The 23,387-nt window shown below is 27.0% G+C and overlaps 1 long non-coding RNA gene across 1 annotated transcript; it reads left to right on the top strand.

The window, feature by feature from the left end:
* Positions 1-945: 945 nt before the first annotated feature.
* On the top strand, positions 946-3,964 carry LOC111620860. The gene is made up of 4 exons (XR_002755965.1): positions 946-1,078; positions 2,818-3,056; positions 3,561-3,743; positions 3,815-3,964. It is a non-coding gene; the product is annotated as an uncharacterized LOC111620860 (long non-coding RNA).
* The last annotated feature ends 19,423 nt before the right edge of the window (positions 3,965-23,387 follow it).

Below are 23,387 nucleotides of genomic sequence, written 5' to 3'. Positions count from 1 at the left end.
GCCATTTTCCATTAATTGCAATATAAATGGGGGGGTCTATGACTTAGTTTTTGAGATATAAGGTTGTTTCATGAGTGCATGGGATGAGTTTTATAAAAAAGTTTAAATGTTCATAATGAATAATCTCCCTCTCAAGATATATGACCCCCTCTATCACCCCACACGAGCTTTTGCCACCAAAATTTACCATCAATGCCCCTCATATACAAGCCATCATGCCAAATTTTGTTTCTTAATCTTTATTCTATCCTGAGATATTAAGCAAAATAGACATCAACACACACATCCATGGAATGTTTTTACCATTTTTGGATTCAGGAGATCTCAAAATGTGGAGATTTGCAAAAAACTCAGAAAGTCAAATTTGACACAATTCCAATACTTTCCCTTGTTATACATTCATAACAGCTGGGAAAGTAATAGCAAGATGAAACTGGTCAAAAGTTTTCATATAAAATATTAGTTTTCAATATTAGATAAATCAAAGTCAATAATATCTATATTAAGTACTCTTTTTTCCTTTTATTTTTGTTATATGTTACTAAAACCTAAAAAGTTAAGGAAATAATTATCATATCAACACAGAATTAGTTCAAAATATCTATACAATATAGTTATTGACCATTAAAGAGTTAAGTCAACTAAACAGCCTGAGAATGAATAAAATGTTTTATTTTATGTATAACAATAATCTTCACAGTGACCTAACAAAATTTTACAACAAATAAGAACAAACTCTGTTATCTTCATAAATGGATCACTTTAATTTTAACAGATAATTAATAATTTAATGTTCTAATATAATTCTTTGCTGAAATTACTAAATTATATTATTGCAGCTTTCATTTAAAACATTTTTGATAAAATTACTTTAAAATATGTTATAAAAAATAATATGAAAAATAATTATAGATATAAATTCAAAATTATACCAATTTTTGGAGACTAGATAATTCCTCTGGTATCCAATCTATATTAGTTCTATTCAATTTTAGCCATCTCAGTCCTGTCATTTCAGCAACAGCTTTAGGAAAATAATCCTCCTGAAAAAGAAAATTTTGAATTCCTTTATTACAAAGTAAATAATTTTATAAATTATCCTATCAACTTAATTTATATACATATATTTATATTGTTATTGTTATTATTATATTTTTTAATACATTGTATAAAAACTGTATTTTTACAAAATTGGTAAACAAAAAATAAATTATCATTTTAAGTTATGAAATATGTAAGGAATCAAGTCCGAGCATTATTTTTAGTTATTTTTTATTTTGCTTTTTATTCTATTTTTGTTTGGGGCTTATGTTTTGTTAGGATGAAGGTTTCCTCACCACTCACCTTAGAAACTTAAAAATAAAAGAAAGAGAACTAACTCACTGACGAAAAAAAAGCACTGTAGAAAAACTTGCGCACATGTGCACTCCCGAGGGGAAAAAGTAAGTCCGCACCGAGAAAGAGGGGGGAGACCCCACAAACACAACTTAGGAACTTGCTAAACCTTAAAGAATAAAACATCCTGAAAAATTGTCAAAAAGAATAATGTAAAGGTTAGCGAGTATTGTCAGGAAATAGGCTGCCAGGCAGAAAGGAAAGTTTACTGTTAGCGATAAGTATGTAAATGAGGGGAGTGATCTCAATCAGAATTGTGACGTCACCTCATAGTATAAAGTCCGAACATCAAGTGAAGATCACCGAGGTGAGCTTCGTAGCAGCAAACGACAAGAGATGTCCGATAGCGATAAAGTGGTTCCAAGGCAATTTAAAGTTATTCAATTTGTGGATCGAAGATTAGAAAGTCTTGAGAGTTGAGGAAAAAGGTTCCTAGTATGTTGAGGTAACAATCAGGACCTTAGTTCATAAGAATTGTTGTACATAAGTTAAGTCTTTGAATTTTTTGTCGCGTTCCAAAGGGGAATAGATTTAAGTTAGCAAATAGATTGATTTGAGTTTTTTGTTGGGTTGATTCTTATTGATTTTCTTTGAATAAATTTGTTGTTTGATTGTTACTAATTTTTGTACATAGTCATTATTAGAATTATTAAATATTGGATTGGTTTTGACTAACTTTGTCATTATTTCTTTCAGTGCACGCTTGTCCAGGCTTGGCACATTAACATGAATCCGCGTAAAGTACCCGTTAGGTAACGGCTATTTCCAGCACACAGTCATGTCGCTAATCGTTGTAAAATGCAAAAATCACTTAGTACTTTACAAATATAAAAGATTACTAAATTAAATCTGTTTAAAAGTCCATTCCTTATTGAATGACTGATTCTTAAGGCCACCACAAACTAGGCAAATATTGAAGCAAACTGGTCAAAGCAAATTCATTCAATTATCGCCTGCTTAATGGCAGTAGATTGTTGTCATCAACTTATATCCATTGATAAAAAGTAAATGATCCTTTTGATGCCTCTTGGATTCAAGAAGTTGATTTTTTTGGGGGGTGATTGATGACGCTTATGCATATTTAAAAGTTTGCAAGAAAAGAGCATGTACCGTAGGCCACAAAGAAAGTGCATTTGTGCTTCATGTTTCGACCATGTTTTTGCAGTGTTGGGATTATGAAACAGGGCTGTTTGATAGATTTTCATAGAAGTAAGAATATAAATTATTTCAATGATTTTATTGAAATTTATAAATCTATTGGGTTCCAATTTTGTTTTCATTTATTTATTAAATTTCTGAAAAATAGACAACAAATGGAAGCAGCAAAGCTAACTGATGTTATTTCTGAATTTTAGTGGTATTATTTAATAACTGATGTTAGCTTTCACTGTTTCCATTTGCTGATGCAAGTCATCTTTGTAGGTCATTGTCATTTTACAAAACAAACTACTGAGCAATAGTTCATAGAAGGGTAGATGAAATGTTCATTGGTTCTGTAGAACTATATCATGTGATGAAATTGCCCAATTGTCAAAGCAAAACAGTTACGTGACCATAAAAATTGCCTGGGATGTCGTCGAAAGTGATAGCATTGCCTAGTTTGCGACAGCCTTTAAAGACCAGCATTTCTAGCAATAGAAGTTTGAATGAAATATATGAACGTATGAAAAGTTTTTGTATTTAATATTTTCAATCAAGAATCATTAGTTGTTTTAACTCAGTAGTTTTCAATCTATTTTAAATATACAGATTCAAACTCTAATGGAATCTACTGATGAAACCCTCGTTGTCCATATCCCATCCCCACAAGCTGAGCAGCATGTTTCTGGTACCTTAACTAAAAAATGTTTCATTAATAGATAAAAATATAAATCAAAACACAAATACCAGCAATTTTTTGTCTTTTAAAAACTTTCTAGAATGAAGCAGTAATGAACTGAATGAATCAATAGTTAAATGATTAATGCCAAATGTCATATACACAAATTTAGGAACTGTTGAAATATTTTGTGTGGTCTTTCATATAAATTTTCTCCAAGAAACTTATCTGAAATAAAACAACGAATGATCAAGTTCTCCATATTGATGATTATAGTCATTTTGCAAATTGAAATATTGACTGTCACATTTCTTTATTAAATCTATGCCTACTTCAATTATCACAGACTTGCTGCCAATTTCCTGATGTACAGTGTAGTAAATGGTTTCCAAAATTTAGAAAACATCTAGCCAATCATTATTATAAACTTTTGTAAATTATGTTCTGAAATTGAAATTACTATGCTCTTTCAATTGCTGAATACTGTAAGGATAACAATTAAAAGATAAGAAAGAATTTAAATAAAGTTGTGAGTAGCATGAGATTTTATTTATAGTTATATTTAGTTACTTACATTATTTATTTTCTATTTTGTTTCAGTTATTTTGAGTTTTAGGGGATGAGTTACATTAAACCCCAACTGCTATCTCAACACTTCCTGGCTAATACTTCATTTGCATAATGAATGGAATTGTATCCCATTAATTTTGGATTTAAAAAGAATTAAAATATTAACCATCTCAGTCCTGTACTATATTTTGTAACCAGAAAAGTAAAGCAATTAATAGCACAGTAGTAAAGCATTATTTTATTTATTTGTAAGGAAACATTTTATTTATTTGTAAATATGTCAATATGCAAATTAACATTGGTTAAAAGACCATTGTCAAACTCCACTTCGCTCCTTCTGGTCAGTACATAGCTATAGAATTGTAATCTATTGATAATTGTAAGTGATTAATTGAATTGGTGTTGATTAAAGGTTTTTCTTCTGTTAGATTCTTTTCCTTAATCAAGTTAACTGTTTGAGATTATGGATAATTGTAATTTTACATATAGTACAAAAAGTTTAGCCATACAACTATTTTTGAGCATTACAAAAAAATATTTTTTCACAAGTACTTTCAACAGTATATAACTGTCCTCTTCAAACAATATCATTCATAGAAAACAGAGAATTTTAATTTGAAAAATAGAACACAAACAGCAGCAAACATTTTTTCAAACTTTTCTCATGCAAAGAAATAATACTAATATATTTTCTCATGCAAAGAAATAATACTAATATATACTAATATACAAAGAAATAATACTAATAAAAGTTACTGAATTAAAACACAAAAATAAATAAATACACAGCAGTGCCATTGATGATGCAAGATGTTTTATTGTAAACTACAAAACTTACAAATTTAAAAGCTTAAACCGCACTATCGACAGTTCTGGTATGTCAACCATGGGGGAGTTGCACAGTGACATTAATGCAATGAAAAGGAATTTCTATACAAACAGCATCCTTTGATTCCCACAGCATTTCATAAGCAAAGTTTGTGACCAAAGCAGATCAAATTTACCCTCTCACTTTTTTCAGCTAGTTCTGTTGTACATCTGTGATGTATAGTACAACTTCACAATATTCCTCAAGATAGATGTGGAGTATTCTAGCAGTCACCCCAAATATATAATAGCTTCGACCCAATTATCAAATTTTGTAAGGGTATAGCATAAACTCTAGATTTTTCAGAGAGTACAACATCATTTCTATTGTTGCAAATGATCCTATGCAATTTTTTTCAAATTGCAGCCCAATTAAAACACTTTTTTTTCCTGAGTTATGCAAGTAATACAGACCATAGACCTTTACGTAACTTGAATTTTACATACGTCAAATTTGTAAATTGCTGAAGTGTAACTACATAATTAATAACAATACTGTATTTATTATTATTATTATTGTTATTTTTTGTATAATTTGTTTTGTCGTTTTGATTACATTTTAATGGAACAGTACTGTAAGTAAACAATATATACTATGTAAATGTAGCAATGGTAAACAGGTTATGTATTAAACAAATCACTTTAGGCAAACTACACTAATGATGTGAACAATACATATAGAAAAACAAGCAATGAAGATGTGCTTGGTTTCACTGCTCGACCTTCACTGAGTACTATAGAAGAATCTTGTTTATGAGAAAAAGTGCTCAGTGCACTTGCGTATATGCTTACAATTAGACCGAAAAGTAAAGAATTAGCAGAGCAATAAAGTAATAAATCAATACAGTGCAAAAGAGAGAAAGAGAATGAATGAATTAATGTTTGAAATAGAATAATTCTTTGTAAAATTACATGTTACTCTACTCAAATTTGTTTCCAATTTTTGAGATTTACGTTTTACATAATTCACATTTTACATACTTCAGGGTATTATAGTATCCTAAAATTTCTCCACTAAAATTACTATGTTCTTTCCAATTGCTTTCTCTAACTTTTTATCATAATTTTTAATACAACTATATTCATTAGTCAAAATGAAAATCTTTATTTTATATTACATAATTTTATAATAATAATAATATTAATATGTTATAAATTATATTATTATTAGTCATCTTTTAAATATTGCATTTCCTTTATAACATTCCAATCTAATTAATAATTCTTGAATTGTTCTTGTATCTTTTATCTTTGTCATCTGAAACATTCCTAGCTTAATCTCATTTTATCATATCTCTATTATAAAATCTCTTCTTAAGAAGTAGGCTATACACTTTATTTTAGTCTTTTTTATAATGATTTTATTGTACAATTTACGTAAAAATTTATCCTTTCTCCTTTTGATACTTTGATTTTCTATAGTCTTGCTTAACTACATTTTTCCTATCAAATATCGCAGACAATCTTATGATGAAAAAATATACTTCAACTTTAAAAATTTTTATATGCATTCCTATTAACACTTTTTTTTTTTGATAATATAGTTTTCAATACATTTATCTTCAAAATCATTCTTTAAGATAATTATATTCAAAAATCTATTAAATCAATATATATATATAAAGCCTGATTTGATAGCCAATAACAAATTAAAAAGTTGTGTTCTTTTGGGATTAAAATTAAGCTAATTATGAGTAATTAAATAATCCAAATTTCAAAATTTATTTAATTCAAATTAACTTAATCCTAGCTTGTATACTTAGAAAGTCCAAATAATCATGTTTTTAGAAATTAATAGCATTCTAAGTATTATCATTACATTCTTGTGTTATTATTATACATATTGACTAATATATGTAATCATAATACTGAATAACATTGATATAATGGTAGTCTAAGTTTTACTTTCTAAAGTTATTAAATTTTGACAATATTTTAACATACAGTGGGTGATCAGTTAACGAACATAATTCGTTAAAGACTTTGTTCGCTATCTGAATTGTTTGTTAACTTTATTATCGATTTACCACAGGTTTTTATGGGAATTTGATTAATTCATTCTGGAAATTCCAAAAAATAAAAAATATATACTTTCTTACTACACTTATTTATATGTAATAATAAAAATATATATATATATATACACAGTCCTGCATTTTTATTAGTCATGTTTTTCCGTTTGTGGGGGTTAAAGAATCTATCTAATGTCAATTGCTTTTCTCTCTTCTTCAGGATTTTTCAGAAGTAATTAATAGCATTGTAATTGTAGAGATCCCCAAGCCTATTAATCTCAACCTGGTTTGATGCCATTCTAAGACCTCTGTTCTGACATCCTCCCACTTGTTCAAAGGATCTTTAATAGCAGATATTGGCATTAATCCTCTTTTTCAAAAGAAAAAATATGTCGCCAAGTTCCTTGGTGTTCTTCATTCAAGAGTTCTTGGCATTCTTCTGTTGTCAGATCAGTTTCAGGTTCCATTATGAGCTGTTCAATGTTCTTTATTTCTCAGATGTGATTTTTGTTACTCCTTTAGCTGCTTGAGTCTTCTTGATAATACTGTATCTTTCTTAGATAAGATTGAACTGCAGCCTTGTGCAGCATCAATGTTAATAAAGAATTTTTTGCTTTTTATGCTGTCAGCTGTTCAAGTCATACTGTCCAGCAAAATCAATCATCATCTGCCCACTCTCTACCTTTGCTATTATACTCTCACCTTTCGAAAATAAAAACCGATGCAAAACTTAACAAGTGCATGCCCGACAGTCTTGCAAATACTATAAAGAAACTATTTCAGTCAGAAAAATAAAAGGCTGGAATTACAAGGGAAAGTTTCAAAGTTCAGAGGAATACTATCCGATCAGTATATACCGAGTTGAGCGTCGATGTTGACATCTCCCACACTCCAAAAAGTTTCAAATTGTTGTCTGAAGATAAGGGAAGACCAATCGGTATTCATTATTTTATGTCGCTTCTTCTTGTGTTCTGTGAGGTGTTCATAATCCAAAGATAAAAATCTTTTGCGAAAGTGTTTGTTATCCAATTTGTTCATAGTCTGAACTGTTTGTTAACTGATCACCCACTGTATGTTGTTATTGTATTAATTTTTACTAATAATATAGATCTATCAGATTAATTTTTTTATTTTAATAAGTCAATTATAAAAATATCACTAATAAAAACCATTTGTTTATGTTCACATCTAAAATTTCAACAGATTTTATATGAAATCTCCTGAAAATGTCATTATTTGTTTTTATGTAATCAAAGGATTTAATTTCATTATCAGCAAAATATTAAAAAAAAATCCAGCAATACATTGCTTAACTTTCTCAGCAACATTTAAAACTATGGGGCACATCTGTTATGATATTTTATTATTAAAAACTTTTTATATTTTTAATTATTATAAAATGGCAAAAAGCTTAATTTTGATGGTAGAGAGAGGTTTCATAAAAAACTGTAAATGCTAATAACGAGTAAAATTGTCATTAAGTCTGATCCTACTGGAGATACACACAACCCCCTTTATTTCCCCATCCTGTCAATCTTTCCTCACCAAAATTTAATAACATCAGTCCCATCAACAAACAAACCTCCTTGCCAAATTTCAGATATTTTTGACAAAAAGCACAAAAGTTATTATGCTTCAAAGAGGGTAAACAAAATCATGCCCTCCACAAATATTCATACATATAGAAAAAACCCCTGAATATTTTTGCATTTTTGGACACTTGAGGTCCCGAGTCCAAAAATATAAAAATCTGGGAAGTCATTTTTTGCCATATCACCATTATACTTGGCAATCATCAGTGTTTGATGCTGACCAGCAGCATTTTGTATGCTTTGTCAGTGAACAGGCCACTTTTCCTTTCTCTCAGCATTTTTAAAGAATTTGATATTATCACAAACACTTCATTTAATGAGTCTAATACCAATATATAGTATATGCTGACAATATTGAATGTATTTTATTATGAACAATTGAAGTGAACCAGAATGACATTCTCAGATTCATTCAATTAGGAAAGAATCAAGAATGATATTTTTATATATGTATGTTGGTATAGGTATGAGAATTTAAGCTCAAATATAATTTTAAATGACATATAATAAATTGCATCTTCAAATCTGGCAATGTTAGTGCCCTTACATTGGCAGTTAAATCAATTATAGTTAACTCATCATCAGAAGGAAATGAGTAACTTTTACAGTTAGAGCAAATTATTGAGCAGTGCTACAGTTTCTCCACTCAAAAAGAAGAAACATGTGGTTCATTACTTAAGAATATACAGGCCATATGATATGAACTTTCTCAAGAAAAGAACCATCATCAGCATTACAATTATACAAAGATTTGTAACCTTTGTAAAATAGTAAAATAGGCTAATGATTTTGCCTATTTTACTATTTTACACATAGCACTGCACTGCAGTGTGGCAAATAAAAAAAAAATATTCTACATGATAAGAAAAAGTAAGACAGAGATAGGAATTAAATCACAACCAGAAAAATTATTGTCCTTAATAATTGCTGTGAAAGTCAATAAACTGACTGATAGTCATGAGTACACTTGTAACACTAACAAAGCACTCAACATGCAAGAATATCAAGACTTCTGATAGATCAAGATGGAACACATCATAAATCTACATCTAGATTTATGATGTGTTCCATCTTGATCTATCAGAAGTATTTTATGGGACACATCATAAATCTACATCTAGATTTATGATGTGTTCCATCTTGATCTATCAGAAGTATTTTATGGGACACATCATAAATCTACATCTAGATTTATGATGTGTCCCATAAAATACTTAACCTTTTTAAAATTGTGATGTTAAAGAGTATAAAGCTTTTGTCATATTCTTGCAGTGTTTATGGCAATAGCTTTATAAAATATCATAATGCAAAAAAATTAAATTTTATTTATTAAAGGTATTTAATATAAGACTTGTGCAACATCAATGTTAATAAAGAATTTTTTGCTTTTTATGCTGTCAGCATTTTTATTCAAAAATCAGTGTTTTCTACCAATGTCCCAGCAATTCTACATACTAAAGATTGGCAAGTATACACCATTCTTTCTCTCTGCTATATTTAATAGCCAGAAAAGTAAAAACTCTAAAATATAGGCTACATTTAAAAAAGGAAAAAGTTATCCATTTAACAGTAACAGTAAAAAGTCGAAAGAAATATTAATTATTATAGATATTAGAATAATAATTAAACTATTACATTAAATCTTCTTTACATACAGTATTTGCAAAATGTATCCAATGCAAGAATAAGTATATACTTTCACATAATAACCTGAAACTGGAATTTGAAAAATCTATTTCATATAAACTTGCTTTATTTTTAAACATACTTTCACTGACTCCAATATACAAATACATAACTAGAACTGCAAATAAATCACAGTATTTTGAATAAACATAGATGAAGGAAATGAGTAGGTAATAAAAGTAAGCCATTTTATTTCAATATATTTTAAATATTTGTAGAATTGAAAAAAACCATGGGTCAGAAATGTAAAATATATTCCTTTTAAACAAATTACTCCCTTCTGTATTATTTTCATTGACGTCATTTGAATGTGTGGTATACCGAATGTGTAAATGTTTCAAAACTATATCAAATTAAATATGATGTATTGCGTTATTTTTAACGAATTCGTTGTTTATTTTTAATGTCAAACCTGAAAACGAAAAAATATTTAAAACGACTTCGTAAAGGATGAATATTAAATGTATGTAGAATAGCATATTATTCTCTCTGTGTATAGTAATTTCGTTGTTTGTTTATAAATACCTGAAAGTCATTGCGAGTGAAATCTATCCCCCGGACGAAAGGTAAAACTCCGGTGGCCGCCATGTCTAACTTTAATCAAAATAGAAGAGAATTTTCTCTAACAAAATTTGCCACTGGGAGCGCTGTAATCTTTCTGCTTCTATTAAAAAATTAACATATTAAAATAAAATAAAAAAATTATTTAAAACGTCTTCAAATAAAAATATATTTAGAAATGATCATTTTCAAAAATAAATATTCTAAATAGGTTTTATTAATACGGACGGGTCGAAAAATCTTCACGAATTTTTCGACTTTCGCGAATCACGAATTTTTGGGGTGGATTTTTCGTCTGTTGAGATAAGTCGGTACCCGTCCCTCATCATCTGGCTGCCCCATTGTGGGCCTGACCTTTTAGTGCCTACATAGCGAAAAGTGTTTAAAAAAGTAAAACTCCTTTTTGTTATTTATATTTTTTTTTGAAGAAACTTTGAATCTCGGCCAATGATAGGCTACTGTTAATGCCGCTGAATACGGAGATATAGTCCAAAACTTCTTTATTTTTTCAATGCAGCAGAGCAACTAATTTTTATACAAAATGGTGAACCCCACACATCGGTTTAAATGTGAAAGCCTCACTGCAACGTTTTTCGCATGAGAGAATGATTAGCTGATTATTTTCAACATCGTGGCCACTACAGTGACCTGATTTGAATTGTTGTAATTTGATTATAGGGCTAAAGAGCCTCTTTTATCAAGGCGATGTTCTTACTTGTATTAGTTGTCTTAATTAAAAGACAGAAGTTCACAACATTTGAAACTCAACAACGCACGCAGATCAATTGCGTTCTGTTCAACGAATGCAGGTTTTAGAACATGGAGATGGGTGGCATTTACGGGGGCCAAATTTTAGGTAACAAAAAGATTTTTGTCGACAATGTTAGCTTTTAAAAAATACAAATTTTTTATTCTTTATTATATACGGTGCTATTATTTTCATTGTAAAAATGAGAAAAAGAAAGAAACGTACTTATGAACAAATTTTAAGAAGTAAACGGTAAAATAAACCAAAATATTGTAATGCTTATGGAAAAAAGTAAGAGCTAGCAACCATAAAGGCACATAGAGCCACATTTTTTATGTAATCGTCAATTTTAAATTCTATATCTGTAATTTAAATAAAATTATTTGTTAGAAAATATATGTAATATGAATAATGAATATTAATTAAGTAAAGTCCTAGATCAGGCCAGAATTTTATTTCGAGAGCTCATTCCTCGAACTTTATTTGGTGATGATCATGGCTGATACCTTAATTAACCGCCTCGGCCTTCTGTCCTTCATTTTGTTACTTTACAGAGGGGGCTTTAGCCCCACGAGCCTCTTCCTGCCTACCCTAAATATAAAAGCAAGGACACTTCGCCTGTAGGATGTCATTTTCTAGTCATGATTCAGATTCATTATGTTTAAAACATACGAACTTTTCTTTAAAAAGTATTTTAATTTTGAATATCATCTCAAATAAATCGATGTAAACGTTAAAAATTATATTTTTATTGTTGCAAATTAACAAAAATGCGGTAAAAATGCGGTATTATTCTTAAGTGGAACACCAATTACGGAATATTTTCACTTTTGACAACAGAAATAAGTGCAAATAAATAAAGTTGAATGTTCTTTCTAATCGTAAAAATAGTGGAAATTTAGATTGTAGATATTTTATTAAATATTTTGTTCAATACAATTAAAAAGTAAAGTACAGTTGGAATGCAGTAAAACACAAATTATACCAATCTGGAAGACTCAGGAACGAATTCGGAAGGGTCAGAAATTCTTAGGAGGAATTTTTCTGAGGTGATTTGTTTTGAGTATGTCGGGCCCAATCCCTCATCCACAGCGCTCCATTGGACTGAAAGAATAAAAAACAAAAGTAGGCCTATGTTATCTAGTACTTTGCCTAAAAGTGGGATGTAAATTTTTTATATGTTCTCAGTATAATTAAACTGTTTCAAATATAATAAATCTCTATAACGTGTTCATAAAAATATATATATATATATATTTTATGCAAATTTAATCATATTTTTATATTTTCTATATTGTTCATTGTATTAATGTTTTAAAGTATATTTAATCAAATAAAATAAACTACAATATAATTTTAAATTTAAAAAAAAGACACATTTATTTACATATCGTATTTATTATAAAATAACAGTGCGCTGTGTCTACAGCTTGCAATCTGCGCTGTTTATTAGAAGTGCCCTTACTACTAAAAAGCGATTATTATTTCTATTCTTTGGTGCGATTATTATTCGAAGGCGATTATTAGTGAAATAAATCCGGTAATATAACACTTTTAATTTTACTTACTACTGTAAAACAACCATTTAATAACAAAAAAAAAAAAATACAATTATTCTTTTAAAAATTTCTAGAGTTAATTTTGCAATATTGCACATTGCTAGCTATAATTCATGAGACTATGCTATAGTATATACCTCACTCGTCAGATAATACAGAACTTAAGATACTTAAGACTTTTAAAACGGCATATTTAAACAACGCACAAAAGAAACAAAGCACAAAATAACGTTATAACGTTTTTGTGTGTCAATTTGACTTTTAAAATGCATCTTTTCTTTGTGTTGGTTCACTGAAAAAGAAGTTTTAGTTGAAAAAGAAGTTTTAGTTGGTCTGTGTTTCAATTTCTTAAAAATAAGCATTTGGTTTAATGGGATAGGGCAACGCAACACATAGATAATCTGTCAAGGGGGTGTCTCCCGGAAGGACTTTCTATGTCTATGAGAAACTGTTTAAATTTGTTGTCAGATGGTGAGTTGGCCCTTAAGTTTAGATTGTTACACAGGAACTCAAATCCAAATCCCTTTCCAGCACATTTCAGCCTCCTGCTGTTTAAATTTATTTTTCGTATAATTGAAATCAATAATTTTTAAGTACTTACATAATCAACGATAAAGATGGTCAAAGCGGCAAGCTGATGAAATTGCCGTTTTGGGTGCCAGGATCGAATCCGAGTCAGAAACCTCAGTAATATTTTCACGGGTAATTTGTCCCGGATCTGTCGGCTCCCATTTCTCACCATTCTATCACCTTCATTGTGCGCCTAACTGTATCATGATGGGTTTTAAAAAAAGACCCTCTTTATTCCCAGGGCGGAAAGAATTAAAAAAAAAATAATATTATAGTAGATTCAGACATAATTTAAAAAAAATTGATTTATGTATTCAAATTAAAACTTCATCTAAAATAAACGTTTTGATGGTAGAAAATGTTATAATATTAATATACATTTAAATATTAATGTTACGTCTTATGTAATAAATTACAAGTTGGTTAGAAGGGCGCCTCAATGCCGATGATGTTTTCATTTCAGTCGTGGTACAATTTCTTGTTTGTGGTCATTACTCTTTAGAGAGCTACTCCATCTGTCGAATAAAACAGTAATTAAAAATAAATAAACGAAATATTATTTTTAACTCTTCCATTCTTCACAGACAAAGCGATTTTAATCTATTGGGAAAACAATTATCATTTTATTATTATTTATTAAAAATATAGCAACACAAATAATAGTTAAATTTAAAAATTTTGCAACAGTTTTAAATTACAGGAAAAAAGTTTCCATTTTAAATTTTAGGAAAAAAAAAGTTTATAAATTACAATAAATAAGTTATAATCGGACATTTAATGTACAATATATTGCATTTTAGATGTTTTTAACCGTAGGCTGTTGTCAACTGTCTTCTTCCCCAGGCATAACTCTCGCATACCTGTGTACCTGTTGAATCATCCAATCGTTGTTAGTTTAATGTTTACCTGTCGAGCAACTTTTAAAGCGATCCAGCTACCAATAGCAGAGCTCGTCACACTAAGTCAACGACGGATCTGTCTTGAGACTTTTATGTGCTAGATAGCAGACTTATGTTTGGGTTTATTTGGAAATTAAAACGCCTTCTACAGTAATTATTCGAAAGAATTATATAAAGGTGAGTCATTACAATTCGTATCTCTGTTTTTGTTGTGGTGAAAGGTAGAAAGAGAAAAATCTTTTCCTTGTGCGTGATTAAGTTTGGAGGTCGTAGACACTACCATGGCTGTTCTTAGAAACTCGTAGTTGAAGAAATTGGTTCAACAAGTGTGTCTATCTATCCCGAGTTCTTGTCTATTTCAAGCTTACGATAAATAGGCTAAGAAGTTTAAGTTAAGAGAAATTGTTTTAGTAATTTCTCCGATAACATTTTCTCGAAGTACAGTACATTCGATTATAAAGTAGCATCCGATCAAAGTAAGCGCTATTGATATTTTATAAAGTAAAAATATTAAACATTTAATTAATGATATGATAATTAATTCCGATGATTAGCCTTCATTTTTATCCGGAATTATAATATAAACGTTTAATTTCACATTAATTGAGACAAGTTATTAGTTTAGTGTAATTTTATTAAAATATTATAGTGTAAATAATGTAATTAGCAGGTATACATTTTATCGTTTTAGATTTAAGATGATTATTAGAAGGAATATTTAATTTAAATATTAATTTAAGAAAGTTAAAACGCATTTTAAATTGCTTACTCATAACAGAAATAATAAATCTAAGCGTATTTAGTAATTAAAATTTGATGGATGATGAGTCATTTATCTGGGCACATTTTGTTTTCGGAGAAGTCGTAACCAGCGAATATAGACATATTCGACTTGACATAGTTTTAAACACAAGACACGTTTGACCTTTTCCCACATGCATACCTTTTAAGCATTTCTACAATCGATTTGAAATCTTGTCAAGATAAGACGATAGTTTTGCAAATCAAAACATTGAATTTGATTTTTTTTTTAATGTTGTCGATGAATTGTTATGTGCTTATTCCACTTCACTAATCTCATGTGTGAACCGATTTCTTTCTTTTAAACATTAAAGGGGAAAAAAAGTAAAACTTTCCATGCGAAAGGACGAAAGATGACTTTATGGCATTTATATATATATTGAAAAATAATCATCTTTTTGTTTCATAAAACTTTACGTTCAGTTCTAGAAAATCTAGTACAATTTTTATTTTCAGTGATGCATAAACTTATGGGAAAAATAATGTTTGGAATTGATAGAGGTTACTATTATATACTTTTTGACTATGTTTTGATTGTATGTTATGATTGTTAAGAAGTTATAAAATACGTTAGAATTTTGTTGGCATGGTGGAAAATTTTATTGGCAAATGTATATTTCACTGTATTGGCTTACATATATATTAATATTACATAATGTCAACCATTTTGAGTAATTATTTAAAACATTTTAAAAATTTAATGTTATATAATGATTGTACATTAATATAAATTAGTTTTAATAGAATTGTTTTATTTTTTATATCAATACCAATACATCGTCAATTAAAAATTTGGAATCAAGGACAACTTATTTATTAAAATAGTTCAGGTTGTGCCGCGACTCTGTCATTAAACAAACCTTCACCTTGTCGATTATGATATTTACGAAAACAGAAATGCGGGTATTGTTTTTTTTTAAAGTAGCAGTAAATCCGCGTGACGAATTATTTAATATTGTAAATTAATCGCTGACGGAGCAAAGTTTTCAGCAATAACGCAATTGCTACATATGCTTCGGGCGTCGAGCGTTCGTTGCCCGCATTCTCGCATTAAATATGCTAAATTAAAAAATAAAAATCTAGTTTTATTCTTTACGAATAATTTTTAAAGTTTATAACCTACAAGGGCATGTTTGTTTATATGTAAAAAGACTCTTTTAAACAGTTAAAAAAAATAATGATGATGATAAACATTTCAATCGAAATTATAAAGCAAAAACAAATTGAAATTTATCTAATAAATCAACAATTATACTACTGAAATTCTATATATTTTTTTAAATAATTTTTTGTAAGTAGCTTATATAAAGTATACAGTATATGTGTCTTTTAAATTGTACCTACTCGTAGGTAGGGACAATTTAATGACAATTTCGAGGTCAAGGTAAATTGTAGTCTCATCCTCCAGTTGAGAGAGTGAAGAGAGCTTTTGAAGGAGAAAATACTGATAAATATCTTCAAACGATTTAACACTAGAAAAAGGATTTTGTCAACAAAAAAAAATAATTAAGGATTTCTGAAAATTAATAATTTGACAAAGGAATCAACTACTTTCTGAAATATTCTTTGTTATTTGAGATAGGTGTGTTCGTGACCCATTTTGCACTCCTCCTTCGTTTTTCTCTCCACCCACTTCATGATTGATCTAAGAATTTACGTTTTTACTTATTTGAAAGTTTAGATCTTTTCGTTCGGATTTATAATTGATATAAAGAACCAATAGACAAATATATAATATTTCGTTTTGATATAGGCCTATGTATTTATAAAACTCCTTTAAATATTTAGAAGTTATATTGATGAATAAAAACTTTATAAACTTATTTTAAACGGAGATACGAAATTTTTGGGTATCAATAAATTTACAAATGTAAATAAATAAATAAAAATATTTTATTTTGTGATATTGAAATAGTTCATTAACAATTAACATATTATTAGTTAGACTCATTATTTTATACTGCAGCGACTTTGAATAAGTACCGTCTTGGGGGAACATTAAAGAATTCAATCGAAATATGCTTTATAAAATTTGTCGAAGAGGTCAAAAGTCATTTCCGTTCCCTCGATTCAATAACTGTTTGTGAATGACTTAAATGCTTCTTTCACCGGAAACGATTTTTCTGCGTCACGGCCTACCTGGCCCAGAAATAGAAGGGAAAACTAAATAATAATTCTGACTGATATCAATTAGTTGGTCCATCGGAAATGAAAGTTCTTCCAATGGGAACAGAAATTCTTTTATGCTTTATATATTTGTTGATTTATTTCTTTCTTTTTTTCAAATATAAAAATTTATATCATTTTTGTTTCGTATAAATAAATATTTATTATTTTGTCATGTTTTAATGACCTGGTCTATATTTTACGGAATTTCGATTATTAAGGATAGATGATATCAATAAATATAATGATCTATTAAATTATATATATAAAATGTAACTGAAACGAACCGATATATTATTATCTTTTAAAAATCTATTTATTTTATATTATAGGTTACTTAAAAACTATATTTTGATTTTATAAAAGAAATTTATTTTTAATAAAACGCAAAAATTAATTTATGGTCTTCATATAATATAGGTATTATTGTGTATAGTCTTATACTGTATCATGTTACTGTTTAATAAATTCTGTTTTTATGCTTATATTTCTATTTACTTATTTAAAGAATTACTTTAGACTAGCTATTTGAAACATACGCCTAATGGAATGAATCCAAGGGTCAACAACTGCATTCTATGTCTAATGTTTCCTACTCGGTCATTTGGGAGGATTTTATGGGTTGTGTAATCATACATCACTACATAAATATTTGAGTTTCAAGATAATATTTATAATTTTTTAATAGTATAAATTTTCAAATTAAAATTTTTAAAATACTATTGAGTAAAACAATCACACAGTAAATCATAATCTAATGATATTTATTATATATGTTTATTAAATAAATAGAATAAATCTGATGTTAAGATTTGTTAAAAGTTAAAAATGTGTTACTTAATTATGATGTGATGTATTTTGACTAACCTAGACTTAATAAAAATTTAGTTTTTTCATATCTTTTTGTAATAAATGACTTAAAACTAGTTTAGGAGGACTTTTATTTGTCTCAGAATTTTTAATCCTGATTTTAAATTCATTTTTTGAATATTTAAGTATTATATATAAAAGCAAAATTTAACTTAATTTAATTTTTATAATAAAATGATTAACTATTTTATATTAGTATAAATTAAATTCAAAACTTTTAAAAGAAATAATTACATACACTATTTATGGATTTATTCACTTGATATTATTCCTTGTTTATTAGAATAGATATTTTAGTTTTCTTAATTATAATTAGATAAATACGATATTAAAAAAATAAAATATACAGTAATAAAGTTGCTTTAGATGCTCTTATTTTCATTTAAAAATAATGTAAATTAATTGAGATTGATATTATATATTGCTGTTTTAGATATATTTTAATTTAATATGAAATGTCAGTTTGTTTCTTTAAGTTATCTATTTAAATCCAGAAAAACAAAACAAAAAAAAAAAAAAAAGATATTTATTCTGGCAGTTTTAAAGAAGAGAAAGTAGAGTTTTACTAAAAGTGTTTTAATAGGACTCTTTGCTAAATATTATGAAAAAAATATGTATATGATTACGATGTAAAAATAAAATTATAAATTAAAAAATACTAAAATTGTTTTAATTTTTTTTCAATTTTTTTATTGCTCATTTTAAAAGCATAATAGCAAATACAGCAAATGCATTTTGTTTAGATGTTAAATATTTTTAGAAAATTAAAAAGATGAAAATTATACATGATAATTTTTAACATAATATCGTCGTCATTATTACATTATTTAAATATGATATTTAAATAATTGACAGTTCTAATTTAGTAAATACAATATAGAAATAGTCAACGTTTAGTTTCAGAACAAAATTTAGAAAATTTTATGCAATTACATTGCAATTCATTTAAAAAAATGATTATGAACTTTTCATTTACTTAACGCTATTTCTAATATTACTTTTAATAACAAATGTATAATTTAAACCTCGTTAAATAGCTAATTGAATACTTTATTTTATGCCATTAAAACTATAATTTTATGCCATTGAAACTTTCGTTTTTGAGGTCTTCACCTCAAAAACGAACGTTTCAATGGCATAAAATTAATTTTATCGTTACTATTATATTTTTTAAAACAGCAAATTAGTAAACAAAAATTATGTAATAGTTTCGATATAGTATCATTGTAAAATATCAATGTAATTAATACTTTTATCCAGAATGAAATGATGTAATATGTACAGTACTGTACATATTTCATATTTGAGCCGTTGCAAATGAAAGTGGCTTAAGTCCATTTTTTAAAAAGTAGTTACAATTTTATGTAATCTTTTTAGAAAATATAAGGCATATTAAAATATAAAAATAAACATAATACCAACATATTATCAGTTACTGATATTTTTGAATCCACGCAAGCCTTTTAAATATCTCGATTTAAAAAAAATCCAGCATCGAGTTGCTTAACTTTCCCGGCAACATTTGGTGGCGTCATCTGTTACGATATTTTATTAAAAATAACTTTTTATATTTTTATTTATTATAAAATGGCAAAAACTTAATTTTGACGGTAGGGATGGGTTTTATAAAAAAAATTGCAAATGCTAATAACGAGTAAACTCGTCATTAATTGTTCCTACTGGAGATACATACGACCTCTTTTATCTTCCCATCCCCTCGACCTTTAATCACCAAAATTTAATGGCATCAACCCCCCCCCCCCCCCNCAGAAAAAAACCCCTGAATTTTTTTTGCATTTCTCGACGGTTTAAGGTTTCCTGAGACCAAAAATTTAAAAATCTGGAGGTCATTTTTTTGACCGATCGCCATACTTTTCCTCTGTTTGTATGACAGCCGGGAAAGTAAAAAATGGACTTAAACCACTTTCATTTGCAATGGTCCATTTATTATTAAAATTCTATCGATAGCTTAGATTTATAATTTAATGAAAATACTAAAATAGCTTTTTTATTAATTTTACAATGTGAAAATTAGTAAGTACTTAATCCAGTGTTAAAGTTTCATGTCATTATTTTGGTAATATGAACTATTAAAAATGTTTAAAATTCAAATCATTTAATTATCGAAAAATATAATTTCTATAATTAAATTTCAGTTTGATATATATATGAATACATATATTTTTCCTATTGCTTTTAAAATAACTTATTGCTGTATAGATAAGTAGATTTCACGTTCACATTTTCAAATTTCAAACATTTTTCTTGTCTAGTAATTGATATATGTTATGTTGTTTCTCATTAACTACTAGATCATTAAGTTTTGTTTTTCTGTTTTGTTTTTTTAAAATTTTAAAAAATTTAAAAAAAAAATTTTAATTTTGTTTATTTACTTTTTGCTTCTTTTTCACGGATTTATTTAAAAAATTAATAATAATAATAATACAGAAATCTTGAAAATGATCAGTGCTTCAGTATTTTTAAACTAGTAATATGTAGCAAATCCAACGAATTCAAATAAATTTCAATAAAATTTTGTCTTCTACGTTTATTAAAATATAAATATAAATAAATAATTATACATATATATAGCGTGTGTGTGTGCATGTGTAAATAGTACTATATAACAGAATTAACATCCTCCTCTAGCATTATGAAACAAATCAGCTGTTCCCTTAAAAACTTGTTTAAATGTTTTAGATTTAAATCATGAATCTATTATGTTGACTTTTTATAAGTTAGCTATTATTTTTATTTTATACAATAGTTTAAAATGTTTAATTTAAAGCATGTTTAAAAATGTTTAAAGCAATTTAAATATAATGAATACTTTTTACGTTATAAATTATAATTTTTTTTTTTATAAAGTTTTGATTTTATAATTATTTATGTCTACTGTACAATCTCATATTTTGTGAAATTATGATTTAATTCAGCCATAAATCGTAATTTCACAGAAGTTCAATGTTTAATTCTAGTTTTACATAACTTGGCTATTATGTAGAATTATATTTTAAAAATTTTTAATTAAAATTTTTATATAATAATTCATTAAAAAATTAAACATATTTCGTCAATATGTCAATTTGAAGCATTTGACAGGCAGTTCGCTGGGTCTTAATTAAATCATATTTTGTAAGAACGTGTTTGTGTATTTTCAACGTTTTTACTGCAAACCAATGAAAACGTTTCTCTTCCTCATCTTTGATAGCAAGCAAATATTTTAAAATTGTTAATAACTTTATTTCTTGTCTTTTAACCAGATAATTTGATTAGTTTATATAAGTCCAATAATTTAAAAAAAAAAAATAAAAGAAAAATTAAATCTTATATGACAATTTAGCAAGACATATTGAACTGATAAGTTATAACAATAAAATAAATTTAAATATAGTTAAATTCAATTGTTTTCAAAATAAAAATTCACTTTAAAATCTAAATCAGTAACCAGTTGATTAGATTATTGATTTATAGGAAACTAAAATAAAATGATTAATAGCTTACCTAATTTATTGTTGACATGATTTAATGAAAGATAACGATCTATTCAAGTTTTATTAAATATTATGTTTTTTATTTGATAATTTTTATTAAACTCATGCTTTTAATTATATATTATTTAATAAAATTTATTAAATATTTTATTTTATATTGTAAATGAGATACAGAAACATTTATCGTTTTTCTATTTTTTTTTTTAAAAAAAGATTGAATTTAATTATAGCAAATTTTATTTCAAATGTAATATTTAATCCCTGTAAATTAAAATTGTAAGTATTTCTCTAGCCATTCTTACTTTGTTCGTGCACCAGATGATTTTCTCGTAATTTTTTTTTATACCACATCTTTTTGAATTATATTTTTCTTTTAGGGTTTCGTCTTCGAAGTTTTCCCATTATGCTTTATTAATTTTTTTTGTAATTTTATATGAAGAAAATCAATAGAGATCGGTTTTATCTATCAGTTTTAAAAATCAAAAAAGAAGAAGAAGAAAAAAAGATTCAGTATATTCGTTTAATCGATATAACATTTGAAATTTTTATCTTATTTTCCTTCTTACTTGCAACTTTTCATTTTACTGTTTTAAACGGATAAATCTCTCAACAAAGATTAAAGAATAAAATAATACATTTCTGTCAGCAGATCAAATTTAAAATCTCGTAGACTTTATCGCTTATATCATATTACATTATTTTCAAAATTAAAATTTTATACGAAGAATAAGTTTTGTAGATTTTTTTTTTTTTGTTTTGTGGCAATTAGAACAAAATGATCTGGAGAAAACTGTTGCACCGATCATATCATAACCGCCATTTTTTTTTATTTTTTAACTAAATCACACACACCCAAGTGTAGGAGTTAAAAGAAATTTGGTTGTTGGCCAGAACTGGATTTCATAATATCCTAATCGTAGACTTAAACTAGACAATTGTATCGTTAATATTTTGTTCAACCTTATTAATACCAATGTTTTATAAGTTGAAATATTTCGTTATGAATGAAATAATGCTTGTTTAAGCCTGTTTTTAGTTTTAAGGTACAGTTGTCGGTTTTGTAATACATAAAATTTTAAATATTTTACGTAAGATCATTATTTATACACAAGATATTACGTCTGTATTTGTAAATGGTGTTTCATATAAGCGAACTATATGAAATTTGCAGTTTTGTACAGTATTTCGTCATACATTAATCAAAGATCAAAAGAATGGAGAAATAAAAGTACTATCGAGATATCGAAATCTATTAATTCTAAATGTTTTTTTTTAAATAGTCTATATATTGATTTCGAATCTATATTATCTAGTTTTAGTACCAAAATGTTAATTTTTATTTGGGTTAGTAATAATCCAAACTTTTTCCGTAGACTTTTTCATAATGTACAAAATTGAGCTTATTGTACATTGATGCTTTGTATGATAAATTCAATCAAGTTTTAAATCAACTTTTTTAAATGAAGCTGTAAAGATTCAATAAAAATGTTATTAAAATATAGAAACAATTTGTTATTAAACTTTAAATTAATAGAAATTATAAAAATTATTTTCTAATAATACTTAAATAAAAAACAAAATTAAAAATTGTTTACTTCTCTCCTTTTGATAACATGCATAATTTGTGAACTGTTTGTGAATTCATACAGAAAATATTATGGAATTATAAGGGGAATTATCTGGAACATGAAGAGTTTAGATAAAGATTAAAAAAAAAAAAAAAAAANATTTTGAAAAAGATGTTTATAAAAGAAAATTTAAAGAGCATTTAGAAATAA

This window comes from Centruroides sculpturatus, unplaced genomic scaffold (genome assembly GCF_000671375.1).
Source record: "Centruroides sculpturatus isolate CEXI.00-Female unplaced genomic scaffold, Cexi_2.0 scaffold240, whole genome shotgun sequence".
NCBI classification, from domain to species: domain Eukaryota; kingdom Metazoa; phylum Arthropoda; class Arachnida; order Scorpiones; family Buthidae; genus Centruroides; species Centruroides sculpturatus.
This window is presented reverse-complemented; position numbering and strand designations above follow the sequence as displayed.